The 20,892-nt window shown below is 42.0% G+C and overlaps 1 protein-coding gene across 1 annotated transcript in view; it reads right to left on the bottom strand.

Annotated features, from left to right (window-relative positions):
• Nucleotides 1-20,892, bottom strand: part of LOC124623025 (calpain-D-like) — a 517,886-nt gene that overhangs the window by 21,490 nt on the left and 475,504 nt on the right.

Genomic DNA, 20,892 nt, shown 5'->3' with positions numbered 1-20,892 from the left:
TGTGCATGACACACTTGCACTTATTGTCAATTAAGGGGCAGTAAAAGAAGGGTATGGAACCGTATACCACTGACCAGTGTATGTTCATCATGTCTACTTACTGGTTCATGCAAAAAGCAGTGTCACAGAAGCTTTATAAGTGACTATAGTTTTTATGCCTCAGTGAGAGCTTCATTTAGAATATGTTGTATAAAAGCAAAACAACAGTAACAAATCTTTTGCTTGATTGTGGAGCTCATCCCTCTTTCTCAGCAGAAATTTTCAGGGGGTGTGCAATATTGTCTGGAAGTTGTTCTTGATGGTGTTGAGCCACAGCCACGTAATATTTTTTTAAAAGAGCAACCTGCCATTTGACTGTGTATTACTATATTTATCTTCAGTACTATATAGATTTCAGCTTTTGTGCCATTATGACTTACAATCCAAAAGTTGTTAAACCATGATTATGTCCTGTCCGTTAGGGCAAGTCCAAAGCAGGTCTCTGCTTTGGACTGCCTTAACAGATATGACATAATAATGATCCAGCAGCTTTTAGCATTTTAGTTGCTAACGGCACAAAAGCTGAAATCTAGATACTACTGAAGATAAATATGGTAATACACAGTCAAATGGCACTTTACTCTTTTAAAAACTATTTCCATGGAAACCATTGCAAGTTTTAAAAAAAGTTTCTTCCAGCAGCTTGTTCTATTCTGTAACAGAATATTTTATTTAAGAACTAGTAGATTACATGTGCAGCAATATTGCACATTTAATTTTGTTATTAGACTAAATATTCTCTTCTGTTATTTGAACTCGAGTGTGCATGATCGGCATGCACACACTTTTAAATATGAATCAAGCTAATAGCTTATAGACTGACTTGTTTGATGTCATTACGATACATTGTGCAAGTGACCAACAAGACATATAACTAATTTAACATCTGGCACAGGAAATACAGCATTCATACACAAAAAGCCAAAGGGCAGCAAAGAGATGAATGATGGCTGCCCATTATTATACTATGATGCAGGAGCTGAAGCCAAATGATGTGTCTTATTTTAAATGGTTCCTGCATCTCTCTTTCAGATCAAGATGTACCCTGTATATTAAGTTATTTACTAGTGGAATGATGTTTCATGTAATTGCCAGGTGAAATTATAAAACATGGGTAGTGGTAACCATTACATCAGCTACTCTTCCTGAGAAATTTCTGTACACTCATGAAACTGTTGTCTCATTTACATAATTTTGAACATGCTTTATTGATCTAGTGCTCTTAACCAAAATGGTGGCCATGAATGTGTACAGGCCATTACCAATATATTTAAATTACAGGAATACAGGTAACTTGCCACAAACTTTTACACAGTATTATGCAGATAACATCTATAGGGTGTGATCAAGAAATATGCCAAATTATTTTATTAGAAACAAAGTAATAAGCTTAAATGGAATTTGATTTAATCTCCTTCAAAGTACTGTCCTCAGCTGGCAGTGCACTTATACCACTGCTGAATCCATGACCGGACGCATTTCTTGAAGGCTTCTCTCAGAATGGTGTTCAGTGGTCTGTCATGGCCCTCTCAGGAATGGTGTCCATGTGTTTCTCTTTCAGCACAGTTTTAATTCGTAGGAAGAGCCATAAGTCACATGGTGGTAAATCTGGCAAGTAAGGCAGATGTAGACAGACAGGAGCACTTTTCCAGCCAAAACTTTTGAATCAAAAGTGAGGTGTGGCAAGGCGCATTGTAATGATGAAGAGTTGTTCTCTTTGGAATTAACTCTGACTGCACTATGCCCTCAATTTTTTTTTTAAGAAAAAAAGAAAAGAGCATGACTTTCACTGATATGTCATTTTAGGATGAGGAGATTCACTGGTTTTCCATTGGGAACTCTGAACTTTCGTCTTGTAACTTCCCATAGACCCAAGTTTCATCTCCAGTTACAAGTCTGTATACGAGACTGGATCTGAATGAAGACGATCCTACAGTTCCATACAAACCAACACGTGATTTTCCTTTTGTTCATCACTCAAAATTCTGGGAACGAATTTTGCACTCACCATCTCATTTGCATATTATTGGTTAAAATGCTTTGCACAGACCCAAGATGCTAAATTCTTTGGTAGGGTCTCAAATTGTTTTCATCTGTCTGAACAAAAAAATTTTACGTTTTCTTCTGTTTTTGAACTTAATGGATGTCCCAGACATTGTTTGGTTTCTACAAACACATTTCTGCTTTTAAATCACTCATACCATGTGTGAACAGTCTTTGGAGTTAAAGAATTATTACCATACACCAATTTCAAAATTTCATGAGTTCCTTTGGCTCTTTTTTGCCACCTGAAACAGAATTTAATGTTCACATGTTGTTCAAAATCCGTGATACATGACAGACACAGTAAACACAACCTCACTCTAACGTCTCTGGATGCTGACAGACAAGTCAGAACATGTTCCAGCTTGACACTGCCTGTCTCAACAGGTCAGGCTACCAGACAAATTACACCAAAATGGTTGTAGTGACAGCAGTTGCTGCGGAAACAAATCCATTAACCATATTTTTGATCACACCTCATATGTTTGAATTATATATAAACTGCCACAGGATGCATATTATTTGATTTATTTGACTATTTTTGCTCATTTAACTAGAAGCACCCTGAGATTTTCATTGCCCTGGTGGCATGCAGGATATAGGCAACTGATGAGGGAAACTAGTAGAATAAATCAAATAATACATGACCAATGGCACTTTATCTGTGCATTCATTACAATGGTTGTTGTGTATTCTGCAGGTGATTCCTGTGTTTGCTATCTTTTCAAAGACAATGTGTTTGTAACTTCCCGGTCCACAAATCTGCAACACTCACCCCCTTTTTCATTTTTTCTCCTTTGGTGTATGGTGAGAGGTCACCTGTACTGAGTCTTGCACAGCAGAATACTGTAATCAGAATATCACCGAGAATGCTACACAGTATATGCCCTGAAAATGTCATATACTACTGCTGTGAAATGTGTTGCATGGAGTGCATAGGAGCAGTTAGTGTCACTGGTTGGCATGCTGCAGATCACCAGTTCGAATATGACCACCAGCAAATATTTGTTTTTAGTATTTATCATTTCTGAAAACCTGAGAATTTCTTATGTTTTTTTAATGTGTGGATATTCTCAAATATTCGATATTTGAATAAATAGCACCACTCTCTTTTCAGGAGGTATTTCTATTCTGTATGTAATGAACAAGGTTTTGTTAAGCATTATGCATCACTGATGAACCTGCTTTTGGATCTGGACTTGATTTTGGTTATGAGTGACATTTTTGGTGGAGAAGCTGGGTACATCTACATCACCACAGCTCCAATTAGGCAATGTAAAACCTGGTGCCTACATGGACAGGATCTGGAATGCAAGTAAGTATACATTGCTTCAAAGATCTGTATAATCAGGACATGAATGGATTCTAAGCCAGCAATGTCAGCTTCACATGTGACATCTAACAGCATTTTCCAGAGTTACTGGTTAGGACTTGAAGCAATGATTGGAAGGATTCAGTTGGATCACCACATTCAACAGGTGGATAATATGATGTGTTTGGTGAATGTGCACTTTGATGGCACACTACAGCAGTGGTTTGAGAACTATGAAGACAAGCTCGATAGCTGGGACAAATTCCAGGCTGAATGGAAGAAAACATCAGGTGCAGATCAACAGTAGGTCTGCTTAGTGGAAGAACAATGGAAGAACAGGTTCCCAATGTCATGGAGAAATGACACAGTCTTACATACAGAAGGTTTAGTGCCTATGCCACACTGTGAATCTGAGTATGACAGAAGCCAACAAAATCTCACTCTTGATTAAATGAGTCACAGGAGACATGTACCATGTTCTTCTGGTAAAGGACATCACAACAACGAAAGAATTCATTATCTAGTGCCAATGCATTGAGGAAATGGAACAGAAAAAGAGTCAGACAAAAGTGACTCCCAAACATGGTATCTATGGTGGCAAGGTAGTAAGAGAACAGATGTAGCTGTGTAAGGCAGCTCAACAGATAGCCGCCGTGAATGTCAACCCCATACATCAGGATGTAGTACAGATCATTGAAGGAGGGGTGTATTGATTTGCCAGTCAAATGTACCACGATAAATGTACTTATGCTGCACCCATGAAATGACAGCCATACCCATCCAACGCAGGTACAAGTACAACCAACTCCTCTGCCAAGCACAACAGCAGACATTGGGGGGGGGGGGGGGGGGGGGATATGCCAGTTTGCTTCCACTGTATATGCCCTGGGTATGTTGTACATCACTGCAGAAAAAGATGAGTGTTCAATGATGACTATATCAGAAGGCATCAACTAACACAACAGCACTATTACTAATAGTCAACTGCAGTTGATTACAGTAGATCTGCAGAAAGAAGCCCACTGTCATAACATGGATGAAGTTGCTCTCCAACATGGTTAGGCAGTCCCCATCACTGAACACAGGTACTAACCTCTCACCTAGCTGCCCAATTCAGGAAAACCAAGTGAGGCAACCACCTATGGACATGGTGCAAACCCTCCATGGATGATAGCTGCCCAACTGTCAGAAATTCTCATAAACACCAACCTGTCTGGGCGCTAGTTGACTAAGGTGCTTCTTTTTTGTGTAATGTTAAATGCTTATCAGTGCCAGCTAAAGAAGACTATGTTTCATGATATGAAAGTGAACGTGCTGAAGGTCACAAATGGGAAAGAGACACAGCCAACATGAACACGTATTGCAAGAATGAGTATCAGTGACAGAACACAGCCCTTTGAATGTGTAATTTTAACAGTGGGTGGGTTTATGCAGGCATCAGAAGCAGTCACATACTGTGGAGGATAAGAGCTCCAGATTGACAATGCTTTTCAAACATACACACATAACAAATATTGCTCTGTTTGGTTGTATGTCACAGTCATTTTTAAACCACTCCATCGATGAGACAAGTTCCACTCATTATTCTAGATGCTCAGTTAAACTCTAAAGCTTCTGTCAATTGCCAAAAGCTATTCAGACTAACAAAAGTAATCTGCATCCCAGCAATAATCATAAGAATTGCAGGTGGACAGGGAGAACTTTGGATCACTACTTGTCATGAGCAGCCACAACTCATCCCTAAAGCATCCGTAGGCTCAGATGAACTAACCAAGGATGAGCAGCTAGTCTGCGCCACCAATGAAGAATCTCACTCTGCTATGACTACAGACAGTGTAGGGGATGAAGCACTATTGAACTGCCAGTAGGATATGGTCTGACCAAGGAACAGCACTGGTGAGTGCTGACCATGATGCATCATCAATTTTTGGATGCTTTCAAATCCAGAATAGAGAACGGACAGACTAAGTCATCATCATCATCATCATCATCATCATCATCAGTGTTCCGCCTAAAGGCAGGTTTTCACATGGTAGTTCTCGAGGCTGTCTGGTCTTCTGCCATCCTCTTCAGGTCTGCATAATTTCCTCTTCCCTTGTATCTCCTTCTTCCTCTCAGTCTTCTCCCACAAACCAATCCTTCCAAAGCATCTACTAGCAAGCACTCCCTTCTCAATGAATGTCCCAACCAGTTCTTTTTCCTTTCTCTTACAACCTTCAGCAGACATCTTCTCTCACCAGCCCTTTCCAATACTCTTTCATTACTCACTCTTTCCATCCAGCTTATTCTCTCCATTCTCCTCCACATCCACATCTAAAATGCTTCTAACCTTTTTTCATCCTCTCGTCTCAGAGTCCATGTTTCTGCCCCATATAGTGCCACACTCCAGACAAAACATTTGGCAAGCCTTTTCCTTGGTCCTTTATCTAATTTGCCACATAAGAGTCTCCTCTCTTCGCTATGGCAATTCGAGTTTTCACCTCCTGGTGGCATCTCAAGTCTTCAGTTATTGTGCTTCTGAGATATTTAAATTCACTTACTTGGCTAATGGTAGATTGTCCTATTTTAATATTGGCCAGTCTGCTTCTTGTACTGATGACCATACTCTTTGTTTTTGCTGTGTTTATTTGCATCCCATATTCCACACAACCTTCATTCAGATCTTTGAGCATGTTATTCACTGTCCACTCACTTTCTGCCACTAATACCATGTCATCAGCAAATCTTATACATTCTATTCTCTTTCCACCAATACATATTCCTCTTTTCCCATCTAAACTTTTCACAATAATCTCTTCAAGGTATTTGTTAAACAACAGTGGGGAAAGGCAACAACCTTGTCTAACACCTCGTCCAATGCTGCTTCCTTCTGACATTTCATTTACAATCCTTATCCTTACTTTCTGGTGTAAATATAGATTCTGTATCAGTCGTCTCTCTTTCCAATCTACTCCTTTCCTCTTCAAGATATCCATCAGCTTGTTCCACAGAACTCTGTCAAAAGCCTATAAAATCAGCAAAGATTTCTCTACCCTTTTCCGTATATCTTTCCCCTATAGTTCTTAGCAGGCCAATAGCATCTCTTGTTCCTTTTCCTCTTCTAAATCCGAACTGCTCCTCTGCAATCCCTCTATCCAGCTTGCCATATAACCTTCTATTCAACACTCTCAGCAAGACTTTAGCTGCATGAGAAATTAGACATGGTTTGGTGCTCTTCACATTTTTTAGTATTTCTCTTTTTCTCTATTGGTATCATAACTGTTGCAGCGAAGTCCTGAGGCCATTCCCCTTTGTCATGTATCTCATTACAGAGGTAGACTATTTCTTTTCTTGCCTTGTTTCCCAGACTCTTCAACAGTTCTGCTGGCAAATCATCTATTCCACATGCCTTCCTATTCTTCATCTCCTTTGGCACCTTTTCTACTTCTGTTTCCAAGATGGTAAACCCCTTTCCGTCTTCCGGCACATATTGCTCCTCTTCCACCTTAATTTCGCTTTGCATTTCATCCCCCTAAGACTAAGTGGTCCACGGTAAAACACCATATCAACACTGAGCATCAACTACCTATTGGCCAGGGCTCAAATAAGATGTTGCTGGCTGAATGACACATAATTCAGGACGAAGTGGAGAAGATGCTGCAAGATGACATTATTGTACCTTCAGAGAGTCCTTGTTTCTCTCCTGTGTTCCTTGTACAGAAGGACAGTACATGACGTTCCTACACTGACTGCCTAAAAATGAACATCACCACGAAAGAAGATGTCTACCAACTGCTGAGCATTCGTGAAACCCTAGACAGCTTAAAAGGAGCGAAGTACTACTCAATTTCTGACATGCAGAGAGGCTACTGGCAATTTGTGGTTGAGAAGGTTGACTGGGAAGTGACTGTCTTCATGACATCTGTTGGCCTCTATGAGTTCAAAATTATGCCTTTTGGACTATGCAAAGCCCCTAGAACCTTTGAGCATATAACAGACAACCTGCTTCAGCACCTTAAGTGGATGACATTGTTATTTTTTTGAAAAAGTTTCAATAACTACTAGGACACCGGACAATCATATTGAAGTGTGTTCAGACTGCAGGCCTCTGCCTGAATCTGAAACAGTGCCCCTTTGTTGCTCAAGAAATCTCGGGGCACCATGTTAACGGCAATAAAGCCTGACCTGATCCAGAGAAAATAAGAACAGCCATAGATTTTCTGACATAGGATCTCCCACATCTACATCTGTACTCTGAAAACCACTATGAAGTGCATGACAGAGCGTATACCCCATTGTACCATTTATTAGTGTTTTTCCCCCATTTCATTCACAAAGGGAGCACAGAAAGGATGTTTAAATGCCTGTGTGCATGCTGTAAATAATCTAATCTTGCCCTCATGATCTCTATGTTATCAGTATGTAGGGGTTGCAGTATATTCCTAGAGTCAATATTTAAAGCCAGTTTTTGAAACTTTGTAAGCTTTCATGGCCTAGTTTATGTCTACCTTCAAGAGTCTGCCAGTTCAGTTTCTTCAGCATATCTGTGAAACTATCCCATGCATCAAATAAACATGTGACCATTGATGCTGCCCTTCTTTGCATACATTCAGTATCCCACAATAGTCCTATTTGGTGTGTGTCCATCACACTTTAGCAATATTCTAGAATAGGTCACATGAGTGATTTGTAAGCAATCTCCTTGTAAGTTGACTGCATTTCCCCAGTATTCTAGTAATAAACGGAAGTGTACTACCTGCTTTACCCACAACTGAACCTCTGTGATCATTCCATTTCATATGCCTACAGAGTGTTAAACCTGTGTATTTGTATGATTTGACTGATTCCAACTGTGACTTACGTATGTTATAGTCATAAGAAACTCCTTTTCCAATCTTTGCACCCCTTCAAAATCTTGTCAAGATTTTCAACTGAATATGTATGCAGCTTTTTTCAGTCAGCACATCATTGCAGGTAACTGCATTTAGAACAGCAAGGGTCCCAACACACTTCCCTGGGGAACACCCCAAGTTATTTCCACATCTGTCAATGACTCCCCATCCAAGATGACTTTCTTCATCCTCCCTACCAAAAAATTTCAGTCCAGTCACAAATTTTGCTTAATACCCCACATGACTATTTTTGATAATAAGTGTAGTGTGAGACTGAGTCAAATCCTTTTCAGAAATCAAGAGATACTGCATCTACTTGACAGCCTTCATTCAAAGCTTCCAGTATGTAATGCAAGAAAAGCGTGAGTAAGTTTTCATGTAACTGATGTTTTTCAAAATACACGCTGGTTGGCATGGAGGTGGTGGTTCTGTTTGAGATACCTTGTTATGTTTGAGCTCAGAATATACGCTAAGATTCTACAACAAATTGATGTCAACGTTACTGGATGGTAGTTTTGCAAATAACTTCTGCTATCCTTCCTATAAATAGTTTTGACACTTTCTTCCAACTACTGGGCACACTTTCTTGTTCGAGGGGTTTGTGACAGATTATAGTTAGAAGAGGAGCTAACTCAGCTGCAAATTCAGTATAGAATCTAATAGGGATCCCATCGAGCCCTAGAGCTTTTTTCAATTTTAATGATTTCAGCTGTTTCATGACACCACTGACATTGAAATTTATTTCATTCATCTTTTCAGTGGTACGAAAATTAAGTTGGGGCAATACTCCCATGTCTTCCATGTAAAGGAACATTTGAAAACAGAGTTAAGCATTTCTGCTTTTGTTTTGCTACTATCAACTTCAGTTCCAGTCTTGCCCTTGAGGGACTGAACACTAGCTTTGGCAAACTAACAGCCTCTACATATGATCAGAATTTCTTTGAGTTTTGTGAAAGATCATTTGACAGTATTCTGTTGTGGTAGTCACTGAAGGCTTCACTGCCAAATGCACTTCATTCAGCATATCTGTATCTACAGCCCTGTGCTTTGTTTTATACCTGTTATGCAGTAGTCTCTGTTTCTTTAGAAGTTTCTTTACAGTGACTGTATACCACGGAGAATCTCTCTCATTGTGAACTGTGCTACTGGGTACATATTTATCCAGTACATGGTCAACTATTCTTTTAAACTTGAGCCATAAGTCCTCTACATGCTCTTGTCTTGAGCTACAGTTTTCAAGTTCCTCATTTGAGGTATGACACTATTGTTTTCTCTGTCTAGTTTTCTGAATGTATAAATTTTTCCACTTGTTTTAGTTACCCTTTTGTATTTTGGTATTCACTGTTGCCATTACTGCCTCATGGTCACTGATATGAGTTTTGATGTGGATATCATTAAAGAGATCAGGCATATTTGCTGCTGTTATATTCAGTATATCCAGTATATTTCCATCATGCATGTGGTTCCAAACTATCTGTTCTAAGCAGTTTTCAGAGAAGGCATTTAATAATGTTTCACTGGATGTAATGTCACATCCACCACTAACAATAAAGTGATTTTCCTGATTAATCACATTTGTGATGTGAGAAGTTTTCTCAGAATTTATTTGTAGCTCCAACAATCCATAAAAGACTTTTGCATCAAGGCAAGTCCTTTGCAAGAATTACTGCAAGAGATGCCAAATTTTCATGGAATGATGTGCAAGAAAGATATTACCTCATTGTTAAAAAGGCACTAATGTCTTCTCCTGTCCTATCAATATTTTTTTATTTATTTAGCAGCTTATGATGTACACCTATGGAGTAAGTCCAAGTACATATTTGCTTTGTCAGTTTTCCAATAAAATACATTACTTTTACTGATTCTAACTATAGTTTTGCTAAGATAATTAATAAATTTTAGCCACAAAATTTCTGGAAATTAACATCATAGTTACAAAAGTTTAGATACTGTAAACTGAATGGATTTTATGAGGCATATATAATCTATGTACATAAATTACAGAACATTTAATTGCAATAATTCTGTATTATGGGTCCATCATTTTATATATATGGTATAATACAGTCATATAGCACACACACATTCTAGATCCTGTTTTGTTTACATTTATAAAAAAAAAATTACAGCAATAATACTATATAAAACAAAATATTTAGATAAAACAATGCTGTTAAGAAGTTAACACATTTTACTTTTTCTTTTTCTCTATACCTGTCTACATTTTTTTAGTGTACTATGCCTGTTTGCTTTAGTGATTTTCATTTGAAAGAAATTCTCTGATTGAATATAAATGAGTTCCCAGTAGCAGTTGTTTGATTGACTGTTTAAACTTATCCTTTGATTTGGCATTAGTAATGTGTGGTGGTAAAACTTTACTGCCGTGTATCCATTGCTTCTCATATTGAGTTGTGTTGTGCTGCAGAATTCTTAATTTCTTGGTATTCCTGGTGTGGTGGTCATGTACATCTTAATTCTTGTTGAATTTATCTTTATGATATGTACAAGCTGTAGAAGGTTAGAATCTCATATTTTTTTTAAAAAGAGGCTTGCACTATCTCTTGTTCTTTTGTTTCCTATTATTCTAATTGTTCTCTTTTGTAATTTGAATATTTTAATTGCCTCAGTCGAGTGGCCCAGATTTCTATACCATAGCTCATTTTAGCATTGAAGTATGAAACATACACCATGCGCACATCATCTTCAGTTATTAGTGGCTTGATTTGTCTCAGAGCAAAAACAGCACTGCCAAGTTTATTGCTTATATTGGAAATACGTTCTTTCCATCCTAAACAACTGTCCACAGTGATCCCTAAAAATTTAGCACTTTCAACTACTCATACATCTAGCTCTTACAAATTTGTCAATTCACTTGTTTTTCTTTTGTTGTTCCTAAACAGGATTGCATTATATATAAGACAAGAACTCCAAGACAGAACTTCATACCTATGCTAGCAGTTACAGGATAGGTGCAATTCTAGTACAAATGAAAGGGAAGAACGACTCTGTAGTTGAGAAAGAGTGTATTGCAGTCGTCTGGGCCATCAACAAGTTCTGGCCATATTTATTTGGAAAAATCTATGCTGGCTGGCTAGCCTAAAGCATCCTTCGGGTCCACTGGTGAGATGGGTATAAGGCTTCGGGGTTTGATGTTACAGCATTATGCAATCGCAGATGCTAACATAAGCACACCAACTGCTGTTCAAGGAATCCTTCGATGAAACACAGCAGCGTGGATGAAATCTCAGTCATCGCTGCATTAAATGACATTACTGCTCCTGCACTGCTGAAAAACATGGAAGCCTTGAAGGAGAGGGAACCAGCCAAGGAAGAATTCCAATGGGACAGAAATGGTTGCTCATCATCCCATCTCATCTAAATCCAACTATCCTTAAGTATTTCCTAAATGCTGAAACATCTACTCATTAGGGATATGTGACAACTCAGAATCAGCGACAGTTATCACTGGTCATATCTGTATCAGTTCTTTAGACACTATGTGAGCCAATGTAAGGAATTCCAGCAATGGAAACACATGCCACAATTACCTCCAGGAAATATGATACCAATTTCACCTGCAACACTGGATTCCAACCTACCTCTTGGGGAGGTTCCTGAAATCAACAAATGGGAATTGATGGTCAAGTCTGCACTGACTACCATATCCACAATGCTGACACCAAAACTGTGCTGATTGCTAAAGCTCAGAAAATTGTGAGGTTCCTTGTAGAAGATCATTTTGAAGCAAAGAGGACTCCATGTGATGATCTGTGGTCATGGAAGTTTTTTCTAGTTGAGACCAGTATCAGAAGCAATTTCTTGTTGCAGCATCACACACAGGACGACAACTACCGAGCACCCACATATGAATGGCCTCACAGAATGCTTTAATAAGATGTTGGCAGATATGCTCTCGATATAGCTGATGTCAAACAGAGAGACTGCAGTACAGTACTGCTCATCATTACATTTGCATATGACACATCTTTGGCAGCATGCTCACATACATTATCACTATGACTGAATCACTCATATTTGGCAGCATCTGCTAAAAGGCAGTATGAGGACACAAGCTTGACTCAATGGCAGTAAACCACCAGCGGAGCCTCGCTCTCTTGTGCGTCAGCTGTGGTAGGTGAAGATTCAATTCACAGGCTTGAACAGCTATTACAGTATTATGAAAAGGGAAGTTGCTTCTCACCATATGACAGAGATGCTGAGTCACAGATACGCACAACAAAAAGATTATCATAAATAAAGCTTTCAGCCAGTAAGGCTTTCGTCAAAAATAGAAATCAGTCTCTCTCTCTCTCTCTCTCTCTCTCTCTCTCTCTCTCTCTCTCTCTCTCTCACACACACACACACACACACACACACCTGCAGTCTCAGGCAGCTGAAGCCACACTACGAGCAGCGGCACCAGTGCATGATGTGAGTGGCAACTGGGTCGGGGTAAGGAGGAGACTGGGACGGGAAAGGAAAAGATAGTAGGAGAGGGGTGGCGCACAGTGAAGTGCTGCAGGTTAGATGAATAACAGGCGAGAGGCGCAGAGGGCAGGGGAGGGGGGGGGGGGGGGGAGGGGGGGGGGGGGTTGCGGAAAAGGAGAGAAGTAGAAAGACTGGGTGTGATGGTGGCATGAGGGCTATGTAGTGCTGGAATGGGAACAGGGAAGGGGCTGGATGAGTGAGGACAATAACTAACAATGGTTGAGGCCTGGCGGGTTACGGAAATGTAGGACATACTGTAGGGAAAGTTCCCACCCGCACATTGCAGAAAAGCTAGTGTTGGTGGGAAGGATACACATGGCGTAGGCTGTGAAGCAGTTATTGAAATGTAGGATGTCATGTTTGGTAGAGTGTTCAGCAGCAGGGTGGTCCACGTGTTTCTTGGTCACAGTTTGTCAGTGGCCATTCATACAGACAGACAACTTGTTGGTTGTCATGCCTATATAGAATGCAGCACAGTGGTTGCAACTTAGCTTGTAGATCACTTGATTGGTTTCGAAGGTAGCCCTGCCTTTGATGGGACAGGTGATGTTTGTGACTGGACTGGAGTAGGTGGTGGTGGGAGGATGTATGGGACAGGTCTTGCAACTTTGTCTATTACAGGGATATGAACCCCGATTATGTAAGAGGTTGGGAACAAGGGTTGTGTAGGGGTGAATGAGCATATAGTGTAGGTTCAGTGGATGGCGGAATACCACAGTGGGAGGGATAGCGGGCAGGACATTCCTCATTTACGAGCACGATGAGAAGTAGTCAAAATCCTGGTGGAGAATGTAATTCAGTTGCTCCAGTCTTGGGCGGTACTGAGTTACGAGGGGAATGCTCCTCTGTGGCCGGATTGTGAGACTCGAAGAGGTGGTGGGAGTTTGGAAAGATAAGGCACAGGAGATTTGTTTTGTGGCTAGGCTGTATGGAAGGGACTTCTCGGTATGGAATGGGTGGCAGCTGTCGAGGTGGAGGTATTGCTGGTGGTTAGTATGTTTGATATGGATGGAGGTATTGATGTAGCCATCTTTGAGGTGAAGATCAACATCTAGGAAGGTGGCTTGTTGGGCTGAGTACGACAAGGTGAAGCAAATGGGGTAGATGATGTTGAGGTTCTGGAGGAACATGGATAGGGTGTCCGCAGCCTCAATCCAGATTGCAAAGATGTCATCACTGAATCTGAACCAGGTGAGGGGTTTAGTATTCTGAGTGTTTAGGAAGGATTCCTCTAGATGGCCCTTGAACAGGTTGGCATAGGATAGTACCATGCAAGTGCCCATATTCATACCCCTGATTCATTTGTAGGTAATGCCTTCAAAGGAGAAGTAAATGTGGGTGAGGATATAATTGGTCATGATGACTAAGAAGGAGGTTGTTGGTTTGGAACCTGTTGGCCATTGGGAAAGTTAGTATTTAATAGCAGTAAGGCCATGAACAGTAGGGATGTTAAGGTAAAGGGAGGTGGTATCAATAGTGATGAGCAGGGCACCATGTGGTAACGGGACAGGAACTATGGAGAGATGGAGAGCCGGTGGAGGAAATGGTTGGTATCTTTTATATAGGAAGGTAAGTTCTGGGTAATGGGTTGAAGGTGTTGGTGTATGTGAGCAGAGATTCTCTCAGTGGGGTCACAGTAACCAGCCACAATTGGGCATCCTGAGTGGTTGGGTTTATAGACTTTAGGAAACATGCAGAAGGTAGGAGTGTGGGGAATGGTAGGGGTGAGCAGCAAGATGGACTCTGGGGAGAGGTTCTGGGTTGGGCCTAAGGATTTGAGGAGTGACTGGAGATCCTGCTGGTTGTCTGGAATGGGGTCACTGTGGCAAGATTTGTAGGTGGATGTATCTGACAGCCAGCAGAGTCCTTCTGCCAGGCAATCCTTGCAGTTCAAAACATCAGTGGTGGAGCCTTTGCAGGTAGGATTATAACGTCAGGATCAGTTTTTAGATGGTGTGCCAGGGTTCTTTCTGTGGATGTAAGGAGTGAACAGAGTTAGGCAGAGTTCTACATTGGTTTTTGGTTGAGTCTGATTGGCAGGGTTGGTGGAAAAAAAGTGTTTCCACTGTAGGGACAGGGAGAAGGAGAGAAGGTCTTTAACATGTCCTGTATGGTTGAATTTGGGAGTGGGGCAAAAGATGAGGCCTTTGGAAAGGACTGATATTTCTGTGGGACTAAGGCTTCTGGAGGAAAGTTTCACGACTGTGTTATGGGTCTGTTTAGGTTCTGGATCCTGTGTGGTAGTGGGAGGGAGTTTTGGAGGATGGGGTAAGTCTAGTAGGTATGCGAGACAGGGTTTGTCAGCTCTGAGGCAGCATGAGGGAGATTAGGAAGTTGTCCCTTCCATACAGCCTAGCCAGCTGTGGTCGTCGCCTGTGCAGTGATGAGCAGTCCTTCTCAAAATATACTGGGGGTCTCAATAAAGCCTTCACAGACCATAATTATCCTCCCAACCTTGTACAAAAACAAATCTCCTGTATCTTATCTTTACAATCTCTCACCACCTGCTGAAGACTCACAGTCCAGCCACAGAGGAGCATTCCCCTCGTAACATAGTACTGCCCAGAACTGGAGAAACTGAATTACATTCTCTGCCAGGGTTTCAACTACCTCTCATCATGCTCGGAAATGAGAAATATCCTGTCCACTATCCTTCCCACCCCTTCCACAATGGTATTCCACCATCAACCAAACCAACACAATATACTCTTCCATCCTTACACAACCCCTGCTCCCAATGCCTTACCTTATCGCTCCTACCCCTGTAATAGACCTAGATGCAAGACCTGTCCCATACATCCTCCCACAACCACCTACTCCAGTCCAGTCACAAACATTACCTATCCCATCAAAGGCACGGCTACCTGTGAAACCAGTCAAGTGATCTACAAGCTAAGCTTCAACCTCTGTGCTGCATTCTATGTGGGCATGACAACCAACAAGTTGTCTGTCTGCATGAATGGCTACCAACAAACTGTGGCCAAGAAACAAGTGGACCACTCTGTTGCTGAACACTCTGCCAAACATGATATCCTTCATTTCAATGACTGCTTCACAGCCTGTGCCATATGGATCCTTCCCACTAACACCAGATTTTCTGAACTGCACAGGGGGGAACTTTTCCTGCAATATATCTCATGTTCCCATAACCCTCCTGGCCTCAACCTTCGTTAGTCATTGTTCTCACTCCTCCCCATCCCAGTCTCCTCCTTACCCCGACCCAACTGCCACTCTCATCATGCACTGGTGCTGCTGCTCGCAGTATGGCTTCAGTTGCCCAAGACTGCAGTCATGTGTGTGAGTTTTGTTTGCGTGTGTGTGTGTGTGTGTGTGTGTGTGTGTGTGTGTGTGTGTGTGTCATCTATTTTTGACTATCGGGCTAAAGCCTTACTGGCCAAAAGCTTTATTTGTGACAGTCTTTTTGCTGTGTGTATCTGTGGCTCAGCATCTCCGCTATATGGTGAATAGCAACTTTCCTTTTCGTAATATCGTTACATTCCATCCTGGATTTTCCATTGCTACACTTGAACAGCTATGTGTGATTATAGGATAACATCGTACTTGATCATACTCTACCTGTACTTGTATTCTTCAGTAAATGTTCTCTTACACTTGTGAAATTCTGGTGCTTGGTTCATTGCAGTTGTGTGTTGTTGTTGTCAATAAAGAAATGTAGGTAATACAGTTTTTGGTGATGAGTGTCTTCCATTTCCACACATGTTCCATGTGTATGATGGATTTGGCATTGATTCAGTCACTACAACAACAACACCAGTGGCAACTTACTCACCAGAAACAGCCATCCAAACAACAACATCACTTAGCTCTTCTTTGTCAGCTGGTTAAAAATTTGCATAGTGCCAGGGGCTCCACAACTCCCTTCTGTATTCTGAAGCACTATCCCGGCTTTTCCACCATTCCAGGAAGTGAAGGAAGGACTTGTATGCATGCCATTTGCAGCAAAATTTTACAGTGTTTCAGGTAGAGGACTGTCTTTGCCCAAGTCTTTCTTCTTGTCTTGGGTTGAACTAAAACATTTAAATTGCTTCAAAGACTTGCCCTGTTAAAGGACCTCACAGTGCTGTCATTTTCTGAACTGTGTGAGATGCTGTTTGCTTATTGTCTTAAGCAATGGCTTTGCTTCCCATATGGAGTTTCACCAGTGACGAAAGAAACTGGGCCATTGCTATCAGGCATGGTCGGACAGCCTCTGCACTTGAAGTAGGAAACACAATTTTAAATCAAGTATTAACTCCCAGTTGGTAGTTGATTTTTTGAAAACTGACTTGGCAGTGGTGTACCTGCAGCTATGTCTCAATTCCACCTCTGAACAGTTCATGTTCGTTAACACTCCCTTTGGGTTATACCAATATACACACCTGCCTTTCAGCATTGTGTGTGCCCCCACTGTTTTTTTATAGATTTTTGGAATAGTTAATGTGGGATGTACCATGCTGCGCAGACTATTTTGACAACACTGTTGTCACCGGTACCTCATGGCAGAAACATCTCACTAACCTTTGTATCCCTTTCTCAAAACTATGTGAGATGAGCGCTAAGTGCAGTTTGCAAAAGTCACAGTTTTTTCACATAGAAATCAAATATCTGGGCCAACTTCTTTCCAAGGGCAGCATCAAACCTATGGAACAGTATGTGGCAGTGATTGCCAACCTACCTTCATAAAGGCACCTGAAAGAACTCAAGTCATTTCTCCCCAACATGGTGGACATCATTTTCCCATTCAACAACTTGCATAAAAAATGTGTTCATTTCATTTGGTTGGCAGATTGTGACAGAGCATTCACCCAAATTTTCACTGCTCAAGTCATTGCCGCACTTTGGTAATTTTATGCCAGGTAAACAGCTTGTCCTCATCACAGACACCTCCCCATACAGGGCTGGGACAGTCTTGGCTCATAAAGATGCTGATGGGTCTGAACAGCTTATTGTGTATGCCTTAGATACACTGACAGCTCCACAATGCAATTATCCTCAAATCGAGGAGGAGGCTCTCACCATTGTGTACACAGTATGAAATTTACTTGTCTTCCTCTGCGGCAACTAATTTCATCTCATCTCTGATCATAAGCTGCTTGAGGCACTTTTTGGCCCTCATTCGCACCTTCCCAACAGGACTGCACAATGACTCCAGCATAGAGGTTTGTTTTTGAACGTGTGTCACTCTGAGATTCACTACAGTTCAACAGCGCGGCATTCATATGTGGGCACATTGTTATATTTGCCCATGGGCATGACCCAGCCTTCGACAAAGCTGAGGTTGTCCATTTTCAGATTGACAGTCATTTGCAGCAGACAGTTGACTGAGATCCAGTAATGGCCCATCGCATATCCCACGCCACCTGTCAGGATCCTGTACTCTGTCAGGTGGTTCAGTTTCTGTGCAATAGTTGGCCCGAGCATTTCTACACCAAGATATCTGCTCCGCTCCACAATTACTTCCTCCTCCATCATTGGCTGACAGTTGTTGATGGTATGGTATAGCACCGACTCCAATGACCCCTGTACCATATACTTGCTCTCCTACACTGTGATCACTGGGTTATGACCCATATGAAAGTCCTCACACAGCAATTTGTCTACTGGTCTGGTAATGATCTGAAAAGTGAGAAGGTCGATAGTGAGTGCAAACAGTGCGCCAAGTAGCAGCCTGCACCACCATGGACTTAAGCTCCATACTCCACTCCTATTCACCATGGGATCATGTCCACATTGACTTTGTGAGCCCCTTCTGTAGTTCCATGTAGTTGACAGTAATTGAGGTGCTGTCAAACTATCTATATGTCATGTGAATGCACTATCACAGTGGAATCTACTGTGCGGGCTCTCACCCAGGTCTTCACAATTGACGGGCGGCTCCAGACATGTGGCTCTGTGATGGGCCACAGTTCGCTTTGACATTGTTTCAGATGTTCTGCACCCACATTGGTATTACCCACCTTACTTCTGCCCCATATCATCCACAGTCAAATGGAGAGGTGGAGAGTATGGTGTGGACATTTAAGAATCAGTTAAAGAAATGCTTGGCAGATTTGTCAGCACACTTGGCAGTGCCTCTGCTTCTCAGTACCTATGGGACCAACCCACTGAATGGCCACAATCCAGAGGAAATTCTCCAAGGACCCAACCTCAGACATTGCTTCATCTGCTCTGCCCTGCACTGTGACCTGAGGTGCCTTCATGTGCTTCACGTTACACTCCAGGCGACCCTGTTTGGGTGCACACTTTCGGCCAGCGACCTGGATGGGCACTGGCAACAGTGTGTGTGACATACGGTTGGTGGATATTCATGATGGATGCACACAGTGTGCCCCGCACCCGCCATTAGAACCAGGCTGTGCCCTCTGTTGGTCCCTGAACTACCTCATCTGCAGCCAGTGCAGCCTCTGCCAGGGAACCTCCTGTGGGGGCCACCACACCCCAAGGGCTCAATGCTGCAGGAGAGCCTCCAGTTGATGTGCTGTTGGATAATAACAACACTGAGATGCAGCTGCCAGCCATTCCAGGCCTTCTGCTAGTGTCCGGTGGTGGCTGTATGGGTGCTGCCCTTCTGCAGGAGCACTGGGTGGGCCTCTTCCCCATCACTGCGGCCTCCATCCATGGCCACTGACAGTGCGTCTTCTGTGTCATCAACACCTGTGGGGTCGTCACCTGGCTCCCCATTATCCAAGTCACTTCTGACCATATGACCTGCTGGACTGCAGACAGCTAACCGTGAAACCTCATGATGGCAACACTGGTTCAGGTGCAGACGAGTTGATGGAGACAAACATCATTAATCTCCAGCTGCAATCAACCCACGGCAGCTAGTGCCAAGTCATTTGGTCAGACCACATGGCCTCCTCATCCATGCCAGACCGTCACTGCTCCAGCCCTACAAAGGAAGGTAGGGATGTGACAGAGAACCCACATTTGCTGCCCCACAACCACAACATTTGCTTTCGGTGCCATCCATGAAAAGGTATTACAAGGGCACCAGCTTCACTCAATGGCAGTGCCATTGTCAGATGAGTGTTCCTGACAGCATGCCACCAACAGAGCCTCACTCTCTTGTGCCTCAGCCATGCTAGGTGAAGTTTCAACTTGCTGACTTCTAGAGTTACATATATCTATAGCACAACATAGCATGTGATCAGACTCTATCTAGACTTCTATTCTTCAGTCAATGTTCTCTCATGCTGTGTAATTATGGAGCTCAGCTCACCACAGTTGTATATAATTGTGTGTTGTTGTTGTTGTTGTTAATAGAGAACTGTAGATACTATACCAGCAAAGTAAGACACTAAAAGCTTCACACCATTCATTCTGCTGCATGGTCAGAGGCCAAACTACAATGGGTACATTGTTCTTGTTTCAACCAAATGACCCTCAGGATGACTAAGTGAAACACAACAAAACCAGGGCCAAAGAAGCAAGACAGTTGGTTCACACAGGTCGCGGTACACCCACGAGAATGACCAAGAGTGCCATACATCAAGCATCATCCAGTGAATACAGCCCAGAAGACTGTTGGAAAGTTTACTGAAATTATACTTTGGGCCATATCGTATCTTCTGTCACTTGTCAGACATCACATACTAAGTTGTGAGTTGTGAGCCTTTATCAAGAAGATTAAAGCACAGAGATATCATCCATGTCTTCCATATGAAGCTCTACCACAGTCCTGAGGCACAGATCAATGATGTGGGCTTCTCGTGCAAGGAAACTCAAAGCCCACTCAATAATTGCAAAGTTTCAACAAGAGGGCCTACCTTGGATGTTCATCAAAGTAAAGAGGATGTGGCAACATGTTCTGAACATAAGGATTCTCCAGCACTGTCATACATATGACCACTGACAAGATCAAGAGCTATTATGCCGTAGTCGGATCCTAAGAACTTCTGAAACAGTAGTTTGCTGTTACAGATCACTGTTTCTCCAAGACAGTGGGCAAAGAAATGAGGTGTGTACTACATGGAGGATGAGGTAGCAGTTGGTGTCACTGGTTGGTGTGCTATGGGGCACCGGTTCAAATTCAATCATCAGCAAATTTTTACTTTCTATTGATTTATCGTTTTTGGAAGGTTCTTGAAATTTCTTAAGTTCGTAATGTTTGCATGTTCTGAAAATATTCAATGTCTG

This window comes from Schistocerca americana, chromosome 7 (assembly GCF_021461395.2).
Source record: "Schistocerca americana isolate TAMUIC-IGC-003095 chromosome 7, iqSchAmer2.1, whole genome shotgun sequence".
Taxonomy (NCBI): domain Eukaryota; kingdom Metazoa; phylum Arthropoda; class Insecta; order Orthoptera; family Acrididae; genus Schistocerca; species Schistocerca americana.
Note: the sequence above shows the minus strand (reverse complement) of the source record. Positions and strands in the feature narration are given on the sequence as shown.